The sequence below is a fragment of the Acipenser ruthenus genome, chromosome 2 (genome assembly GCF_902713425.1).
Source record: "Acipenser ruthenus chromosome 2, fAciRut3.2 maternal haplotype, whole genome shotgun sequence".
Lineage (NCBI taxonomy): Eukaryota > Metazoa > Chordata > Actinopteri > Acipenseriformes > Acipenseridae > Acipenser > Acipenser ruthenus.
Window position 1 is genome coordinate 44,949,156 of NC_081190.1, and position 21,404 is coordinate 44,970,559.

Here is a 21,404-nt window from a genome sequence, read left to right on the forward strand (position 1 = left end):
CCAGACATTGCAGTCTCACATGAGTTAGAACTAGTTAGAAACCCCACCACCAGACTGTTTCACTACTGTAGATTAAGTAGTTTGTTGTTCATGTATGTATTAACCAGTCATTTTAAATGTTTAGCTGGACGTTATTTTCTTTTTATCATGAAACATCACTATACTGTACCATGGACAATACAAGATTAACATGGCAACGCTGCCGCTCACCCAAAAAAGTACAATGAAGTGATACATTTTAATGCAATAAACCTGGCTAGATTTAATAAGCTCACTGAACTATTACTGTATTGTCAATTGTGAGAACTTGAGCTAAACCTAACTTATTAAAGGCAGCTTCATGAACCAGGCCCCAGATTAATCTGTGCAGTAAAAAGAGCTTAGAATATTACAAATGCATCATCAGTGCCATCAGTACTCAGTACTCTCATACTGTACTTATTACCGTATATACCTGATTCCTTTAGAAGGTTGATCGTCATTTCCTTTCAGATAATGTCAATGGACTCCCTTCAGGGGGAAAAGTTGCTCGGCCTGCCTTAGAGAACATCCTCTGCAAACTGAGAAAATAGCGTTTTTTTAATTTATTTTTTTAATCATAAACTAATACAAGTTATGTGGATAGTTTATTTGATATTACTTCAAGAAACCCTTTAATGTCACCCAGTGTGGCTGTATTTAAATAATCATTGAAAAACTGATATAGTAGCTGTACTGTATGCAGACCTTACAAACAAAAACACCACACGATGTGCCGTCTGACTGTATTGGGTGGGAGACAGTTTCACAACTCCATCTTGAAACTTGGCACCCTTTTGTTCTCATGAAGGCCCTGAGGACAAGATTAGTATTTGTTCATTTATTAGTCTGCATGTAAGAAATAGAGAAAGGTCTTCTGGATAATTATGTCTTTAATTCTATCTTTTATTTTCCTTTTGGCAAAAACAAACAAAAAAGTCACACAAAAAAGTCATTCTTTTTGGGTAAACAAAGTTCCTGGACACACAATACCAAGGTTTGCTATTGCTTTTATAGCTTGTGCTATTATCAAAATGTCATACTGTAGGAAGTGCCTACCAACATTTCAATGTTCAATTTCAAAATACCATAACCTACACACAAACCCACCATTTCTACCCTAACATGCCATAACTACCACCCCTAACACACCCTGCAATAAGATCTAAAAGTTATTTTTTTTATTAATTTCTAGCATTTAAACTCTCCCCAGCCATACCAACCCTGCCCTTCCATACTTACCCTGCAATACCACACCTTGTCATACTATACACCTGTACAATTTTAGTAGTATTATGTTAATATTAAGTCTATGAAAATGCTCTTACATGCATACAATGTATACTTTTGTGATGCTCCAAATGTAACATTGACAAAACATACATTTTTATTATTCTGTTTGGGAACTCAGCAATATTATTATTATAGATTGCTAAAGAGTCTCAAAATAGCAATGTCATTAATGGAAAAATGAAAGATTTACCTTGTTGTCTCAAGGCACTTCCTCACTTTTTCTTTGGACTCTCCCAGTGGAGCCAAGAAAATAGTCTTCTTTTGGGATGGATATATAACCTGAAAATAAATTAACTTGTTTAATATATCACACACATGCATGCACATGCACGAACATGCATAACATTGTCCAAAAGCACACACCATCTCCGCCACTCATGCTTATACTCACAGCAAGTGTCCAGTGGTGATGTTCATTTATAATGCCCAAAATCAAACTGTACTTGCTGGGATCAAGCTGAAATTGATGAAGATATAATAAATTAATAACAGCATGTAAGGTATCCAATATACACTCTTTTTGTAAAATAACATATCCGTTCATTGATTTTTATCATTCTCAAGGTGCTGTATTTTGAAGTGAGGCTTGACGTACCTTTCTCAGTGTTTGATATGAGCCCCGCCATATTTTGCTCATGGTGAATGATTCAATGAGGAAGACATTTTCGTCCCCTTCAAGATTAAATCTCCTCACCAGTGCTGTTATATATGCATTTATTACCTTGAAAAGGATAAACATGTACATATACATGATGGTGTATTTTTGTCTTACATGCCTGAATTAATCTCTGAATGCAGAGGAAACCAAAAATATTCAAACCTAAATACCAAATAAAATATTTATAATGCTGACTAGACAGCAGACAGTTTGTTTATAAACTTATTTTATTCCTAGCCCTTTATGTCTCAACACACTAGGTGCCAGGTAAAATCAATAAAAGAAATCAAGTTAATACAATACATTCTACTTACTTGAATGCATGAAGTACATATGAAACCATTAATTCTGTTTGTTTCAGACAGAATCAGAATGCAGCATACCTCACTCTCAAGATCCCTATCAGGGGCAAGGCGCTCTATGTCCCAATAAAATAAATTGATATGGGCCAATTTTTGACAGCAACACATGGCTTCCTTTCCCAGACCAAGCTGCTTCAACATCTGCAAAAAGTTTGCACATTTTGAGATACATTAAAAAGTACACTTACAGAGTACTACAATTTTGTATTTGTTTTGTTACGGTTTGTTTGTTTGCATATTATATGTGAATGGTTTGTGTTGTCAAAAAAAAGGTTACCCATGGAGAGTAATTTAATATGCACAGTTGTATGGCAAGAAAAACTTTACGCAACTCACATTTCTCAAGAATAACTGGACTGACTACAGCTGGGGTCAGCGATCCTGGACTGACTACAGCTGGGGCTGGAGATCCTGGACTGACTACAGCTGGGGCTGGAGATCCTGGACTGACTACAGCTGGGGCTGGAGATCCTGGACTGACTACTTCTGCTGGGGCCGGAGATCCTGGACTGTCTACAGCTGGGGCAAGAGATCCTGGACGGACTACTTCTGCTGGGGCTGGAGATCCTGGACTGTCTACAGCTGGGGCCGGAGATCTTGGACAGTCTACAGCTGGGGCTGGAGATCCTGGACTGACTACTTCTGCTGGGACCGGAGATCCTGGACTGACTACAACTAGGGCAGGAGATGCAGGTCTTCCAGGAGCAACCCTAGAAAGTACTTTGTGTGGTACATGAGGAACCTTTTCTGTATAGGGCACCAAGTGATCCAAGCTGATTCTTGGAAAGACCTTTCCTTTCTCATCAGTCAAATTTGCACTTTTGCCCTGTACAGCTATAATGGTGAAAGGGCCGAGAAGGTCCTGAGCCATTTTTCCCCCTTTCCTCTGCTGGCTCCTGCAGTTCTTCCTTAGTACCTTTTCAGCCTCTGTGAATGTGTCTCTCACTGCCCATGCAGCTTCTTTTCAGGCCTTTGTTTTGTTTACTGCTGTTTGTGCATTTGCCCTCACAGTCTCATAAAATTTGTCCTTTAATTTTATACCTGGAAACAACCTCTTCCCCAAGCACATCCTCAACGATTCTGTTCACCTATTGAAAAGGTATACTTTAAGTGTAACTAGTGTCTACAGAGGTGAAAGTTTGTACTGATTATTATTATTATTATTATTTGTTTATTTAGCAGATGCCTTTATCCAAGGCGACTTACAGAGACTAGGGTTTGTGAACTATGCATCAGCTGCAGACTCACTTACAATTACGTCTCACCCAAAAGACGGAGCACAAGGAGGTTAAGTGACTTGCTCAGGGTCACACAATGAGTCAGTGGCTGAGCCGGGATTTGAACCGGGGACCTCCTGGTTACAAGCCCTTTTGTTTAACCACTGGACCACACAGACCACAATTAAGATTATATGACTATTTTTTTCTTCTCAGGTAATTTTATTCTTTGTCATTGTTACATTTTTATCTGTAGCACCATGTGGTACAATAGTGTTTAACTACAATGGACATTTCTGGAGAAACTTAATCTCTATTGTGAAGCGCTATTTTTAAATGTTGCTTACACATATTGCACTGTTCAAAATAACTGTTGCGTAAAAGTTAATTGAAATAGCTTTTAATACATTGCTTCAGTTACAGGAACGTTAGGAAAGAATGTTGTTCAGGAAAGTTTTCCAGACGTTATTGGAACGTTAGTTGTAGGTTGTGGTAAAGTTAGATGAAAACGTTCCCTGAACGTGCTTAGAATGTTATTTTGATTAGAATTACTTAATATTCATACATGTTCAAAACATATTATCAGATATTACATAAATAATGTGTATCCACTTATCACATGAAATTAAGAATATGAATTACGATTTTGCATTTTAAATTTAGACAAATGTGTAATTAATCACCACCATACAAGTAAAGAATATTTGTTATTATTATTATTATTATTATTATTATTGCAACCATTAAAACCTGTCCTTGATCCTTTCCTTTCCTGTAGCTGGCTAAATAAATAAATAAAATGAACCTAACTAACAACAAACTAACTATAACTAACAAACTAGCTGCCTTAAAATGACTAAAACACACACACAAATATTTCTCTCTATCTCTATCCTCCTTTCACTTTCCTGTCACCGTCACCTTCACAGAACATCACTCGAGCACATTCAGTCCTCGCGGACATATTACGTCACATAAACAGCGTTGCAGGAGATTTTTATTGTTATTTATTTATTTTATTAGGAGGAAATATTAAGAGTGTGCTGCTCTGAGTTTGCAGCGCATTAATAGGGGCAACTCTCCCCCCCACACCCCCGAAAGTTTGAACTCTGCATTACCCGAAATTAGCAGAACTGTATATGAACTTGTCTGTGATTCAAGTGCTATGCATACAGAAAACTGATGTCACGGACGGTAAGAATTTATCCAATTTTTTTCATTAAATAATTGCGTACACATTTAAAAAAAAAAGAACATTCACCCTAATTTGGAAAATAATTTCACCAAAACTTCTGAACACCTTTATAAATATCAAGTTTTTAGAACATTTCCAAAACATTGTGTAAAACACAACCCAACCAGAACCTTGCAACAACGTTGTGTGTTGGCTGAGATACAACATGTACAGAACGTTTCCCTTTCGCTTAACTGTAACATTCCTACAACGTTATGCCTAACCAGAAACGTTCTAAGAACGTTGTAGCTACGTTGTGTTTGTCACAACCAAATAAGAACCTTCCAGGAATGTTAGGAAAAATGTTTTGTGTTAGCTGGGAATGTCTTTGTTACAAAGCAGACTCAATGAAATCTAAAAAAGTTTGTGTTGTCAGGACAGTACAGTACGTACAGTACAGTGGATACCAAATATTATAACTGTGATCAAGTAAAGAAAATCAACTAATGTTTACAAATGTAAACCTACCTCATAAGATTCTGGAACATCAGAGGGGTAGCGGGCCTCTTGTCCAAACATGATAAAATATGGTGAATGACGTGTGGTCAACTGTTTTTTGGTCCTAAACCCCAAAATAACCGCGTCCAGATATGTGTCCCAGGTCTCTGGCTTCTGCTGGCAAAGTTTACTTAGAGCTCTGAAAATAAACAGTGTAGAATTTTTTTTTTTCAATTCTTATTTATATTATACATAAAACAGACAACTCTAAACACATTGCATTACATTATAACTTTTTAGGACAGGGCAAAATATATTTTTCCAAATCTCCAAATATCTGGGCAACTGATGGCAAATGTACACAATGCTTATTCTTATGGATAGCTGATCACAAATTGGTGGTGGAAGTTGTGGGATTATTGATGTTATGAATGTTCAATATCATGCTTCAAAATTACAGTTAAATACCTCTGTATGGTGCCATTCATTCTTTCTACCAAACCATTGATTTGAGGGTGGTAAGGTGAGCAGAGGCTCCGTTTTATATTCAGGAGTTCACAATCCCCTTTGTTGACCTTTTGATAAAGTGTTGGTGGGGGGTGGGGGGGATGTTAAAACACAGTACAAACTTATTAATGTAAACCAACAGTTGTTTAGCTTAAAATAACATTTTTAAATGTCTGTAATATTTTTGTTTAAATATCTTTCATTTGTAAGATTCAACACTGAAATGTATATCTGTAAAACTTAGATACATTAAAACAGAATAAAATAAGCGATGATGGCTAAAATTATTTATAGAAGTGAAGTAACGCATACAATTACAGAGATCATGTAAAATAAACATTTAGAAGTAGTGAAGACCAGATATACACCTGATTAATGAATTCTCTCCCTTGGTCCGTTAATCCTCTTAGGAGCTCCAAAAGTGTAAAAGGCCTTTACTATACACATTGTGACATCCTCTGCAGATTTAGAGGAAGTGGGGGTTGCAGCCGTGAGCCAAGCTTAATGGGGTCAATTGGGTATTCCAAATTGGGGAGAAAACAGGAAAAATTGGCGGAGAAAAAAATTGGGTAAAAAAACCCAAACATTTTAACTTCTGTCTTTGCAGTGTAAGTTACTGTACACTTTCAAATGACATCCATTATTTTTCAGAAATGCTGATTTCCCATGTGAAAGCACTATTCAGTGTTTATGGTTTTAAGGACTAATTTTTTCCACATAAGAAATAAGTGCTATATCATTTTTGGGGCTCTCATTCTAGTCTTTTAGTCTTTTTAGTAATGTGCTAATATGCTACTTGAAGTTACTCTTAAAATAGTGTTGTTGCTCTGAGTTTATATTTTTGTTACACTACAAATGAACTAGGAACAATCTCAACAGTCTTTGTTGGACTGGAGATATCAAAAAGAATGTTTAATGCATCAAGTTCAAGTTAATCAAGACCATTGTGAAAACCTGATTGATGTAGTTCTGTAGTATTTTAAAATATGAAAAATTTAAATTTTATTTGGAGTACATAATCTCTATTGAAAAGATTTCTTGTTTGTATTCATTCAACTATAATATTGCCCTTGATGGCAAAATAACATGAACATTCATAGTAAAAACTATATATATATATATATATATATATATATATATATATATATTGTAACAAATCAGGAGAGTACTCCCGTAAATGACTCTCCTTTTCTTCCACCGACTGGCACAGACACAACGAAGGGTCAGGTAAGTAAATCTTTATTTACAATATTTACACCAATTATCACTTTTTCTGGGTTGAGTAAAGCCCTGTACGGGTCAGTAACTAGCTCACTTCTTCGTCCCTCACTAACTGATTCAGAAGTACCGAGTCCAGCTGGCCGAGGCCTTTGCAAGTCCTTTCCCTGTGGAACGTTCCGGCTACACAGGTAAGTGTGGACCCGGTGCCTTCTGCTGGAGTCTCGGCCCCACAGTAACGATCACGCAGCCTCCCTCGGCTGGAGTCTGGCCGCAACACAGGTAAGAAGAAGGAACGCCCACTGCCGGAATGTCTCTGTAGCCCAGGTCAGGACAACGCAGACTCCCTCTGCTGGAACTGGCTAAAACACAGACAAGAACAGAGAGATCCTCCTCCCCCTGTTGGAGTATCCTTAAACACAGGTGACTGGAAAGAACAACGTGGACACCCACAGCTGGGTATCGCTGTAAGACTGGTAATAATCCACAAGAATGCAAATGGAAATTGTATCCTGGTTGTGGGGGTGAACCCCTGCAACCAATGTCTCAGTGCTTCACAGAAACACGGGGTGTCCCAGAGTTCAAACACAATATCCTGGTTTGTGTATCCCACCTGTGCAAACTGCAGTTCCTGTCTGTACCATACAAGCCACGTCCCAAAACTCCAGGCTGTTGCCTCCGTTGTTATTATTACAGTTCGCTAATTGTGCTGCGTCTTCTTGCGCGCTTCCCTCTGTGTCCCGAGACAAACAAACACCCATATACAAACGGCAGCTGTGACGGTTCCCAACCGTCACGGAAACTGCGGAATTGTTTTAAATTCGTCGCCGGTAAACAGCGTCTCTTGAGCGGTATTTCATAAGAATAAATTAGACTTTAACAAAACAAAAGACTACCTCACAAAGAGGATAAACGCCACAGTAAAACAAAATACCGCTTTACTCAAAACGAAACGTTCACTTTACCTTCCAGTAACTCGTAATACAGTTTCAATTCTCTGAGCCCTGTTCAGCAGTACGCACGGCGGTGCTTCCCCTGGTCCCCCCCGTCTGTACCGCTCCACTTCCCTTTATACCCAGAAACCCCGCCTTCCTTATTAAAGGTAAGGTTCCTGGGTTGTATAGTTTTTCAAATGGCGTCGCCATTTCTTAAAGGCGACGCCGCTCTTTCTACATATCCTCTTCCCCAGCTCTAACCTATAAGGTTGAGCGACCTAACTAACCCCATGTACTCTTGATAGCCCGTCTGCATTCGCGTTCTGTGACCCCCGTCTGTGTTCAATTTTGAACTTATATGGCTGTAAAGCTAAAAACCAGCGAGTTACCCGAGCATTCTTCTCTTTGTTTTCTTTCATAAACTTTAGGGGTGCGTGATCTGTAACTAGGGTAAACTCCCTGCCTAATAGATAATATTTTAAAGCTTCCACTGCCCACTTCACTGCCAAACATTCCTTCTCCACCACGGCATACTTCCTTTCTCGCGGCAGCAGCTTCCGGCTAAGATATCCTATGGGATGTTCCTCCCCCCCAACGACCTGTGACAACACCGCCCCTAAGCCTACCTCGGATGCGTCCGTTTGTAATACAAAGGGCTGGGAAAAATCGGGTACTTTTAACACTGGACTGTTACACAGTATTTCCTTAATAGCCCTAAAGGCTTTATCTGTCTCGGGGCTCCACTTAACACGAACCGGGGCTGGTTTTTTTATTAAATCAGTAAGGGGTGAAGCAATAGAAGAGAACTCCGGCACAAATCGCCGATAGTAGCCGGCTAAACCTAAGAAGGCTCTAACTTGTTTCTTATCCTTTGGTATAGGCCACTTAGTGATGGCCTCTACTTTACTCATCTGGGGCTTGACTTTCCCGCCCCCTACTACAAACCCTAAGTATTGAGCTTCCTGCAAACCCACAAAACATTTCTCTGGGTTTGCAGTCAGCGACGCTTCTCTTAGGGATTGTAACACCGCATTGACTTTCTCTAGATGTGTCTCCCATGACTCTGTGAATATCACTATGTCATCAATGTAAGCCGAGGCATACTGCGCATGAGGTCTTAATATAATATCCATAAGCCGTTGGAAGGTGGCGGGTGCGCCATGCAATCCAAACGGCATTACTTTGTACTGGAACAAACCCAGGGGTGTGGCAAAAGCTGTCTTTTCCCTCGACTTAGGGCTCAGGGGAATTTGCCAATACCCCTTTGTGAGGTCTAAAGTGGTTAAGTATTTCGCCGTACCCAGTCTTTCAATTAGCTCATCCACCCTAGGCATAGGATAAGAATCAAATTTCGATACCTGGTTGAGCTGACGAAAATCATTACAGAAACGCCAAGTTCCGTTGGGTTTGGCGACCATCACAATTGGGCTGTTCCACGGACTCGAGGACTCCTCGATCACGTCCATCCGTCTCATCGCTTCGACCTCTCGGACGACTTCGTCCCGTTGGGCCTCCGGGATCCTATAGGACCTCACCCGGACACACACCCCAGGTGGTGTGTGGACCTCATGTTGGAGAACTGTCGTCCGTCCTGGTACTGGGGAGAACACATCCTTATTAGCCTCTACGCATTGCTGCACTTCCTGGATTTGTTGGGGTGTAAGCAAGGGTCCTATGTTGACTGACCTACCTTCCAGTCTATTCCCGCTGTCTTCCCCCAAAGCCACTAACGCTACCAGCTCCTCCCGTTCTACCCATGGTTTGAGGAGATTGATATGGTACACTTGTTCTTTCTTTCGCTTATCCGGTTGTCTTACTTTATAATTAACTTCTCCTACTGGGGCTATTATCTCATATGGACCCTGCCACTTAGTAAACAATTTACTTTCCGGGGTTGGCACCAACACCATAACCCGATCCCCTGGGCTAAACTTACGGTGCACCGCCCTTCTGTTATACTGTCCTGCTTGGCGTGCCTGCGCTTCCTCCATATGAGCTTTTACTATGGGGGTTATTTTTGCAATTCGTTCACGAACCTGTAAAATATAATCGACCACATTACGTCCTGTGGACCTTTGGGCTTCCCATGTTTCCTTTGCTAAATCCAAGATTCCCCTTGGCTGTCTCCCATACAATAATTCAAATGGTGAAAACCCAGTCGAGGACTGTGGTACCTCTCTAACCGCAAACATTAAATAAGGTAACAGGAGGTCCCAGTCCCTCCCGTCCTTGGAAGCTACTTTCTTTAGCATTGATTTCAGGGTCTTATTAAACCTCTCCACAAGCCCATCCGTTTGAGGATGGTATACCGACGTTCTAATGGGGGTAACCTTCAAGGTAGTACAGAAATCCTTCATCAACTGACTCACAAAAGGGGTGCCTTGGTCCGTCAAAACTTCTTTCGGGATACCTACTCGAGAGAACAAGTGTATTAATTCCTTTGTAATTGTTTTAGACGCCGTATTCCGTAGCGGAATGGCTTCAGGATACCTGGTTGCATAGTCTAAAATGACCAAGATGTATTCATGCCCTCGAGCTGACTTATTTAAAGGCCCCACCAAATCCATTGCTATCCTTTCAAACGGCACCTCGATAATAGGTAGAGGTTGCAAGGGTGCTCGTAAACCTGGATTAGGGCTGGCCAGCTGACACTCTGGACATGACCTACAATATCGGTCCACTGCCTTTCTAACACCCAACCAATAGAACCTCCTTAATATCCGTTGCAACGTCTTTTCAGACCCCAGATGCCCCCCAAACAAGTGTGAATGGGCCAAATACAACACCTGAGGTTGAAAAGCAGGTGGAACCAACAACTGCTCTATGGGCTCTTGATTAATTAGGGTGCAGCGATACAGTAGATCATTTTTTATGATAAAGTGCTCAAGTGGGTTTATCACAACATTTTCTACCCTAGTACCGTTTACGGATACCACCCTCTCTCGAAGATTCACCAGTGTAGGGTCCTGCTCCTGTTCTCTAGCAAAGTCTTCACTGGGAAGTTGAAGACACTCTTCCCAGGGCCCCTCCCTGGAACTTCCCATTACCACTTCCCCTGTTTCTGCTAAAATGTCCGTCTCGCTGCACTGAGTGTATACCCCCTTGCTATTGCGTTTGGTCGATAACCCCATCAGGCTTTGTGTTTTTAAATCTCGTTCTTGTCGCCGTTGTCGGCGGGACTTCCTTTCTTTCACACAATAACTCTCAACAAATAAATCTGGGTCCATAAATGGGAAAATGTCATGGGGGCTCTCAGGAGGCATACTTCCGTCCTCAGTAGTCACCTTCGGCTTATTGAATTTCACCAAGGTATCAAACCCTGGTACGTTTCTGCCAAGGATTACTTGGTGGGGAAGGTGGGGAACTACTCCAACCCTTAAGTCTACAACCTGGGTCCCTATTCCAATGGAGACTACAGCAGTTGGGTAGTGTTTAACATCCCCATGAATACAAGTAACCCCTGTTTTAAAGTCATAATCTAGCACGTGGTCCGATAACAAATCAAGCATGACTAAAGTAATTGCGCTACCTGAATCGGCGAGAGCCTCCGCCTTTTTCCCATTAAGTGTGACCCACACTAGATAAGGGTACGTCCCCACCGGGTGACGTGGAACAATAATATTTCCACAAAAGTGGTTTTCTGCTTCACTATACTTGACCACATTGCACTCCATCTTTTCCTCATTTTTACAATACTTGGCAATGTGGCCCATCTGATTACACTTAAAACACTTGAGATAGCCATACCCTGGTGCCTCGGGCCTCAACCCCCCAATTGTCCCCAGTCCCTTCACGACCTCTGGCCGCTCTTCACCCCTTTCCGGCATCGCCGGTCGCTTACCCGATCTTAATGCCCAAGCTGGTGGTTTCGGGCTCCTTGTTGCGGGGATCTGGGGCTGACGAGAAAGCTCCTCCGCGGCTAACTGCCGCTCCACGAGGTCGATGAATTCATTTATGGTACTGGGGTCTCCTTGTCCGACCCACTTCCTTAGTGGGGCCGGTAAAGACCGTAAATACCGATCCATCACTAGAACCTCTATAACTTTCTCGGCATTATTTACCTCTGGTCTGAGCCACCTAGTGGCCAAATGGATCAGGTCGAACATCTGCGACCGGGGTGGAACCCCGGGTGCATATCCCCAGGCATGATATTTCTGTGCCCGTACAGCTGAGGTCACCCCTTCCCGTGCCAGGATTTCGGCCTTTAAGTGGGGGTAACTCTCAGCTTCCTGTGGGCTCAGATCATGATATGCCTTCTGGGCTTCACCTACTAAAAACGGGGCCAAAATTCCAGCCCATTTCTCAATTGGCCATCCCTCCCGGGTGGCCGTACGTTCAAACGCCAACAAAAACGCCTCCACATCATCCTCCCGCGTCATCTTCTGTAAGACATGGGAGGGTCGAATGGTAGACACAAAAGGTGTTGGCGAAGACTGGTCCAAGCGCCCTTTTATCATGGCTATTTCCTGCCGTGTTACCTCCAGCTGTTGTGCTTGCAGCCGGTTGGTCTCCTGCTGGGCCTGGATAGCCGCCTGTTGTAGTTCTTGCATCTTCGTAGTGTTGTCCTGTTGTACTGCCGTAGCATGCAGTAGTGCTCGCATCAGTGCGTCGGTGTTTTCCATTTTGTTGCTGTTCGTGGGTCCGACTGGAGTATTTTTCCGGTCGTCAGAATCCCTCTTCTGACACCAAATGTAACAAATCAGGAGAGTACTCCCGTAAATGACTCTCCTTTTCTTCCACCGACTGGCACAGACACAACGAAGGGTCAGGTAAGTAAATCTTTATTTACAATATTTACACCAATTATCACTTTTTCTGGGTTGAGTAAAGCCCTGTACGGGTCAGTAACTAGCTCACTTCTTCGTCCCTCACTAACTGATTCAGAAGTACCGAGTCCAGCTGGCCGAGGCCTTTGCAAGTCCTTTCCCTGTGGAACGTTCCGGCTACACAGGTAAGTGTGGACCCGGTGCCTTCTGCTGGAGTCTCGGCCCCACAGTAACGATCACGCAGCCTCCCTCGGCTGGAGTCTGGCCGCAACACAGGTAAGAAGAAGGAACGCCCACTGCCGGAATGTCTCTGTAGCCCAGGTCAGGACAACGCAGACTCCCTCTGCTGGAACTGGCTAAAACACAGACAAGAACAGAGAGATCCTCCTCCCCCTGTTGGAGTATCCTTAAACACAGGTGACTGGAAAGAACAACGTGGACACCCACAGCTGGGTATCGCTGTAAGACTGGTAATAATCCACAAGAATGCAAATGGAAATTGTATCCTGGTTGTGGGGGTGAACCCCTGCAACCAATGTCTCAGTGCTTCACAGAAACACGGGGTGTCCCAGAGTTCAAACACAATATCCTGGTTTGTGTATCCCACCTGTGCAAACTGCAGTTCCTGTCTGTACCATACAAGCCACGTCCCAAAACTCCAGGCTGTTGCCTCCGTTGTTATTATTACAGTTCGCTAATTGTGCTGCGTCTTCTTGCGCGCTTCCCTCTGTGTCCCGAGACAAACAAACACCCATATACAAACGGCAGCTGTGACGGTTCCCAACCGTCACGGAAACTGCGGAATTGTTTTAAATTCGTCGCCGGTAAACAGCGTCTCTTGAGCGGTATTTCATAAGAATAAATTAGACTTTAACAAAACAAAAGACTACCTCACAAAGAGGATAAACGCCACAGTAAAACAAAATACCGCTTTACTCAAAACGAAACGTTCACTTTACCTTCCAGTAACTCGTAATACAGTTTCAATTCTCTGAGCCCTGTTCAGCAGTACGCACGGCGGTGCTTCCCCTGGTCCCCCCCGTCTGTACCGCTCCACTTCCCTTTATACCCAGAAACCCCGCCTTCCTTATTAAAGGTAAGGTTCCTGGGTTGTATAGTTTTTCAAATGGCGTCGCCATTTCTTAAAGGCGACGCCGCTCTTTCTACAATATATATATACATATATATATATATATATATATATATATATATATATATATATATACATATATATATATATATATATATATTTGAATACTAGTCTAAACACATGATTACATGATCACATTGTATGTCTCTTTCAAATTATGATGCCAAACTGTGAATTATTGGAAAATATTTTTGTTAATTTAATAAAATGTTACCAGGTATTTAGTAAACAGCTGGTGTCAGTCTCATAGCCTCTAACAGTATGGCACTTGCTTAAAAATGTTTTTAAACTTTATCACACAGTGTAAGATTTTTCATTGTTAAGAAAACTCAGTTGAGCTGTTGTTTAAACTTCCTTTTAATTTATTTATTTCTATAACCAAAAACCGATTGACCTCTCTAGTTATTCTATTGGATACTGGTGTGGGTCATGTACACCCATCAAAAAGCACTTACCCAATTATCAATATCGGAACTCATTCCAGGCCAGTAACATCTGGAGGAAATTGCCTCTCTGGTTCTGTGTTGGCAACAGTGTGCCCCTGTAGCACTTGCATGAAATTCCAGGAAGAGACGGTCTGCCTCTTCAGTGCCTTTGACCACCTTCACCTTCATTGATGGCTCTGTAACCTTCTTACGTAGATAATGGAGCTCTCCGTCTAATAAACAAAAGAAAAGAATAAGGAAAAAAACATTTAGACGCAATTGTAAACACATATTCAGCTATGGCAGTGATTTTCAACCGTAGTCCTGTAGTTAGCCATGCCTGCTTTTTTCTAGTTGAGATAGGTTACTAAGGATGAATATCTGTGAGTTTTGTTAAACGAAAGGTTTGGTGAAATACAAAGTTAATATACAGCTATCCAACAATATATTAGGCTAATAAGAGTACAGTAGCATCTGTTGCTGAAAATAAGTTATGTTGGCTAATTATGTTTTCGTTGTAGTGAAGATACTTTAGACATTACTGAACATGAAACGAATGGTCATCAACACTGTAAAGCGACAAAAATAATATTAGCCTATTATTTATTTGGCAAATACAGCCACCACAACATCTCCAGATAAGTTAGCTATACAATTTGGGGTTTTGTGAAATTTAATTTAATTTGAATTTATAGCTATTTGCAACCCATCCAAGATTTGAATTGCCTTGAACCACATATTGTTCTGCACGCCTCCGTATGATGAATTTTTCCCCCTTCGTGGCCTTCTCAGGGTATTTTCCCCTTGTCTTGTACAGTAATCTTTCCCCGTACACTGTTGGATCCATAATCTTCGTTAAGATGAATAGATCAAAAGGGTTAAAATATGTTTTTAATACATTTGATACAGTCATCATTATACAATCATATACGTTGCAATGCCCTGCTGTTCATTTGATAAATTAAAACTGGAGAGGAACAGGATATTAAAACAAGGTAAAAGCATCCTCCAAATAAAGCTGAAGCACAAACGGATAATGACATAGAACGTCTGTACAGCACTGAAAAACTAAATTAAAAAAAAAAACCCAACTGTACTGCTGAACCTCGTCTTCTTTAATAACAGCATCACAAGGGTATCCATGTATTATAAAAAATAACAGATGGGCCTCTTCAGTGAATTGCAGGAAAACAATTCCATCTCGGGTTTCTGTGACAGTTTATAAATTACTCGACCTTCGTCTTGTAATTTATGACGTCACAGAAACCCTAGATGGAATTATTTTCCTCACTGAAGCCCATCTATTATATATATATACAGTGCCTTGCGAAAGTATTCGGCCCCCTTGAACTTTGCGACCTTTTGCCACATTTCAGGCTTCAAACATAAAGATATGAAACTGTAATTTTTTGTGAAGAATCAACAACAAGTGGGACACAATCATGAAGTGGAACGAAATTTATTGGATATTTCAAACTTTTTTAACAAATAAAAAACTGAAAAATTGGGCGTGCAAAATTATTCAGCCCCCTTAAGTTAATACTTTGTAGCGCCACCTTTTGCTGCGATTACAGCTGTAAGTCGCTTGGGGTATGTCTCTATCAGTTTTGCACATCGAGAGACTGACATTTTTGCCCATTCCTCCTTGCAAAACAGCTCGAGCTCAGTGAGGTTGGATGGAGAGCATTTGTGAACAGCAGTTTTCAGTTCTTTCTACAGATTCTCGATTGGATTCAGGTCTGGACTTTGACTTGGCCATTCTAACACCTGGATATGTTTATTTGTGAACCATTCCATTGTAGATTTTGCTTTATGTTTTGGATCATTGTCTTGTTGGAAGACAAATCTCCGTCCCAGTCTCAGGTCTTTTGCAGACTCCATCAGGTTTTCTTCCAGAATGGTCCTGTATTTGGCTCCATCCATCTTCCCATCAATTTTAACCATCTTCCCTGTCCCTGCTGAAGAAAAGCAGGCCCAAACCATGATGCTGCCACCACCATGTTTTACAGTGGGGATGGTGTGTTCAGGGTGATGAGCTGTGTTGCTTTTACGCCAAACATAACATTTTGCATTGTTGCCAAAAAGTTCGATTTTGGTTTCATCTGACCAGAGCACCTTCTTCCACATGTTTGGTGTGTCTCCCAGGTGGCTTGTGGCAAACTGTAAACGACACTTTTTATGGATATCTTTAAGAAATGGCTTTCTTCTTGCCACTCTTCCATAAAGGCCAGATTTGTGCAGTATACGACTGATTGTTGTCCTATGGACAGAGTCTCCCACCTCAGCTGTAGATCTCTGCAGTTCATCCAGAGTGATCATGGGCCTCTTGGCTGCATCTCTGATCAGTCTTCTCCTTGTATGAGCTGAAAGTTTAGAGGGACGGCCAGGTCTTGGTAGATTTGCAGTGGTCTGATACTCCTTCCATTTCAATATTATCGCTTGCACAGTGCTCCTTGGGATGTTTAAAGCTTGGGAAATCTTTTTGTATCCAAATCCGGCTTTAAACTTCTCCACAACAGTATCTCGGACCTGCCTGGTGTGTTCCTTGTTCTTCATGATGCTCTCTGCGCTTTAAACGGACCTCTGAGACTATCACAGTGCAGGTGCATTTATACGGAGACTTGATTACACACAGGTGGATTCTATTTATCATCATTAGTCATTTAGGTCAACATTGGATCATTCAGAGACCCTCACTGAACTTCTGGAGAGAGTTTGCTGCACTGAAAGTAAAGGGGCTGAATAATTTTGCACTCCCAATTTTTCAGTTTTTTATTTGTTAAAAAAGTTTGAAATATCCAATAAATTTCGTTCCACTTCATGATTGTGTCCCACTTGTTGTTGATTCTTCACAAAAAATTACAATTTCATATCTTTATGTTTGAAGCCTGAAATGTGGCAAAAGGTCGCAAAGTTCAAGGGGGCCGAATACTTTCGCAAGGCACTGTATATATATATATATATATATATATATATATATATACACACACACACACACATTATTATCATTCACATATAACACCCAAAGGTGAAAAATAAAGTGTTCCGTAAACGTCACATACTTGTGTCTAAGAAAGTGTTCTGTAGTTTGTATAGAGTATTTGATTCTCTCTGTTGTTCTGAAGCACCGGCTTAATTTATTTTTTCCATTATGCGTACTGTTCTTCTATCTATCTTTCTCCTACCCACCACGTCTGTTCAGTTTACTCCACCTATTCTACCTTTCATTCCACCAGTGGATTGTTTGACATCCTGGAATGATGTAAAAACTGTCATTTGCTTCATTACCATATGGGTTCCCATTTGCATACCAGGTTTGTTAATCTGTCACTTTTTTTGTGAACAGTTATTTTTATTAATTTTTCTTTTCTTTTCCCCAACCCTTGGCAAGAGGGAAATGGGGGAGACAAGACAGATAAAACAGATAACAATATCAAGAAACAGCAAGTGTAAATGTGCAAACCTGATAGGTCACTGTCAATCATAAAAAAACAGCAAAATGTTTCCACTTTCAATCGTAATCTGGAGCAAAGTTAGTCCATCGACAATGATGTTCCATCTGGGCTAAGGGATCAATAGCCCCCGTTGTTTCCTGAAAATGTTGAGCAAAGAAAAAAATCGACCTCTTCAGGAGTAGTGAAAGACAGATGCTACCCTCTATGATTAATCTTCAAAACAGCTGGAAACACCAAGAAATGTCCACTCCCTGGGAGCGAAGCTTCACTCTCACTTCACCAAAGGCCTTCCTCTTTGAGGTGGTAACAGCAGAGTAATACACATAAAAAGATAACTTTTTTCCCTACACAATGATCAGAGCGGATTTTCGAGCAGTCTGGAGAAGTCATTGTCGATCAGTGTAACAAAGTGTGACAGAGACAGAATGATTCTTGGTGATAAAGCTCCCTCCCGACCTGTGAGGCCGCAGGTAAAGGGAACAAAGTGCCCTGGACTGGATGGCCTACCAATTAATTCCTAGGGTTAGGTGGAAGTCGTCCATCTAGAAAGGGGGCACAGCTGCGGTACATTAAGTCATTGCCCCAGAGGGTAATCGATGAGACAACTGCAGATAACGGCTGTACTCGCTAACCAAGGGGGCGTGCCTGAAGGTACAAATAGGGGACAGGGCTAGATGATCTGTTTCTTTGTTTATGGTTAAGAGAACGCTAAAGGACTAGCAAAATATTACTATGAGTGTTTAGTGTTTGTTTGTTTTGTCGGTTCTAATTGTACGGTTTGTTATTTTATTAGATAACATGATCCAGAGCTGTTGCTTAAGGCCAGCACAAACCCGGACAACACTGAACTATTGTTCACAGATAAACTGTATTTGCACCACTAGCACTGATAGCACTCACCCTGGACTTGGACTCGTGTTTGTGTATGGTGTGTGTTTAAATACTGTGCTTATTATTTCGGGACTGAACCCCATGTTTATTTAGCTGAGCAGTACACATCGTTGTGTGCTGCCAGTCCTCCACAAATTCACGACTGACGGAAGACACTTTTGATTCTCGGAGCCAATGTTTCAAACTAGTTAAGCTTGTACATTATCAGGCAACCAAACCGATATCTTGTTTCAAGTCTGCCTATAGTAGTGACTTATTTCAATCATGGAAACAAAGCAAATACATTGTGTCAGGTTTACACAGCAGTTAACTCGTTTACAGTTGCACATGATACATGCACGCACACACAGCACTAGCACCAGGGAAAGGAAGGACAGACATACAGATACAGAAGTGGCGCTGTTGTTATGCTGCTCTCCATATAATAGGAGGCTGTGTGGTCCAGTGGTTAAAAAAAAGGGCTTGTAACCAGAAGGTCCCCGGTTCAAATCCCACCTCAGCCACTGATTCTTTGTGTGACTCTGAGCAAGTCACTTAACCTCCTTGTGCTCTGTCTTTCGGGTGAGACGTAATTGTAAGTGACTCTGCAACTGATGCATCGTTCACACACCCGAGTCTCTGTAAGTCGCCTTGGATAAAGGCGTCTGCTAAATAAACAAATAACATGCACGTAAATATTTTTCACTTGTAATAATTGCCGTGAAAATCATTTCAGCGAATATGTTAATGATACCATGCCCCGAAATTTATGCCAACCCATGGCAATAGGGCAAGCGCTCTATAATGGTGCAAGACATGTCTTCAGAATACCATTTCAGGGCAGTGGGGTTTTTTTACGTCTTCGCTCCATGTATGCACCACAGAATCAGGGGCAAGTGCCGTTCGCTCTTGCACTCGCATTTGCACTGTGATCAGAATACAGCCAAAGTGTCTTTATAAAAGTAATAACCAGCACCATTTAGTGCACATCTGTGTAAAGCCTTCATCCTTAATATGTCAGTTATCACTATCTGGCTTTGGATCTTACTTCTTTGAAGCTGTGTAGTACAACATAGTAATTAATGAAAGATGCAGATCTCCAGGAAGTTCAGATTTCTAGGTTTTATCTTATGGTAATAATTTGAAAACCTCTACAGTGCTTCCAAAAAAGCACTTCCTGTTGTGACATGCAAGTGTGTATAGCTGACAATTCCACTTGAGTCATTATTTATTTTTTTTTTTACATTTCCAGTTTTACACACAGTTGCATAACCAAATTCTTTCAAAACACTGAGCTGTTAACTAAGCACAGTATTCCCCAGCTGGAATTGACGTCATAGCACAGTCAGTATTAATCAATAGGAGCAGGTTTCTACAAGTAAGGGCCAGCTAATATTATTATTATTATTATTATTTATTTCTTAGCAGACGCCCTTATCCAGGGCGCCTTACAATTGTTACAAGAGATCACATTATTTTGACATACAATTACCCATTTATACAGTTGGGTTTTTACTGGAGCAATCTAGGTAAAGTACCTTGCTCAAGGGTACAGCAGCAGTGTCCCTACCGGGGATTGAACCCACGACCCTCCGGTCAAGAGTCCAGAGCCCTAACCACTACTCCACACTGCTGCCTCAATACTCAAGGTGGTCCACTGCTGATAATAGAGGAGTGTCTTGGTGGTAAAAGAGATTAGCTGGTGGTTATTGCAGAAATAATTGCAGAATTCACTGGTATCCCCAAGTAAAAAAAAAAAAAAGAAACACAACAGATATCATTTTTCTTTAAAGTAACGAAGGTAAAGGCTATTTCTCTGACTTATCCTTTATGACACAGGTTAGGTAAATGGATCAGATACACTATTGATCAAAAGACACCCTTTGTCAAAGACAAGACCTCAAATAATGTCACAATGAAATAATCTAGTGTCTAGTGTTTTTATCTTTAATACCCTTAATCAAAGTACAATATTATAGCCTATTGTACTGACTCTTATGAAACTTTTCCATAAAAAAATGTAAATGATCACTAAAAAGTACAATAAAGGGGAAATTCACAAAGCCATTGTACATTAACAGGCATTTTTCTTTTAAAAAAATTGTGCTAACAACCCACTTGTGAATAAAAAAAAATGGAATGAAGCACTACTTTTCAGCGAGGCTGTGTGGTCCAGTGGTTAAAGAAAAGAGCTTGTAACCAGGAAGTCACCGGTTCAAATCCCACCTCAGCCACTGACTCATTGTGTGACCCTGAGCAAGTCACTTAACCTCCTTGTGCTCCATCTTTCGGGTGAGATGTAATTGTAAGGGACTCTGCAGCTGATGCATAGTTCACACACCCTAGTCTCTGTTGCCTTGGATAAAGGCGTCTCCTAAAATAAACAAATAATAATAATAATTTTAAAACATGTTTGTTTACACACAATACAATATTACTTTTATTCCACTGTATTATGATATAGTTGCCATGAGTTGTGAGTTTTGTTGCAGCTCAACTGTAGTTCTGAGACAAGCATGCTAACAGCAGATTGTGTCTGAATGTCATGTGGAGGCTGTTTTTTGCAATTGACAGCAGGGGGAATGTGAGCTTCTGTGTTGGTTTGATTATAGCAGCACCTATTACTGACCACTGACTAAAGAACCAGGAGGATAAACAATGGAATTATGTAACTATGAATGGAAAAATATGCAAGCAATTGCTGTACAATCTGAATTAATGTTATTTATTTATTATGATTTATTTATTTATTAAGGTTTTTTTTTTTTACATGACAAATTAAACACTTATAGTTATTAAATGGTACCTTGTAAACAGCAGTGAATCTCCTACAATTAACCTGTTTCCTTTTTTTCAAC

General features: G+C 40.9%; 1 long non-coding RNA gene across 1 annotated transcript; it reads right to left on the bottom strand.

Moving 5' to 3' along the window:
* Nucleotides 1-706: 706 nt before the first annotated feature.
* On the bottom strand, nucleotides 707-1,798 carry LOC131705136 (uncharacterized). Its single transcript, XR_009310207.1, has 3 exons — nucleotides 1,703-1,798; nucleotides 1,502-1,590; nucleotides 707-832 (listed from the first exon to the last, which is right to left on the bottom strand). It is a non-coding gene; the product is annotated as an uncharacterized LOC131705136 (long non-coding RNA).
* Between the last annotated feature and the right edge of the window lie 19,606 nt (nucleotides 1,799-21,404).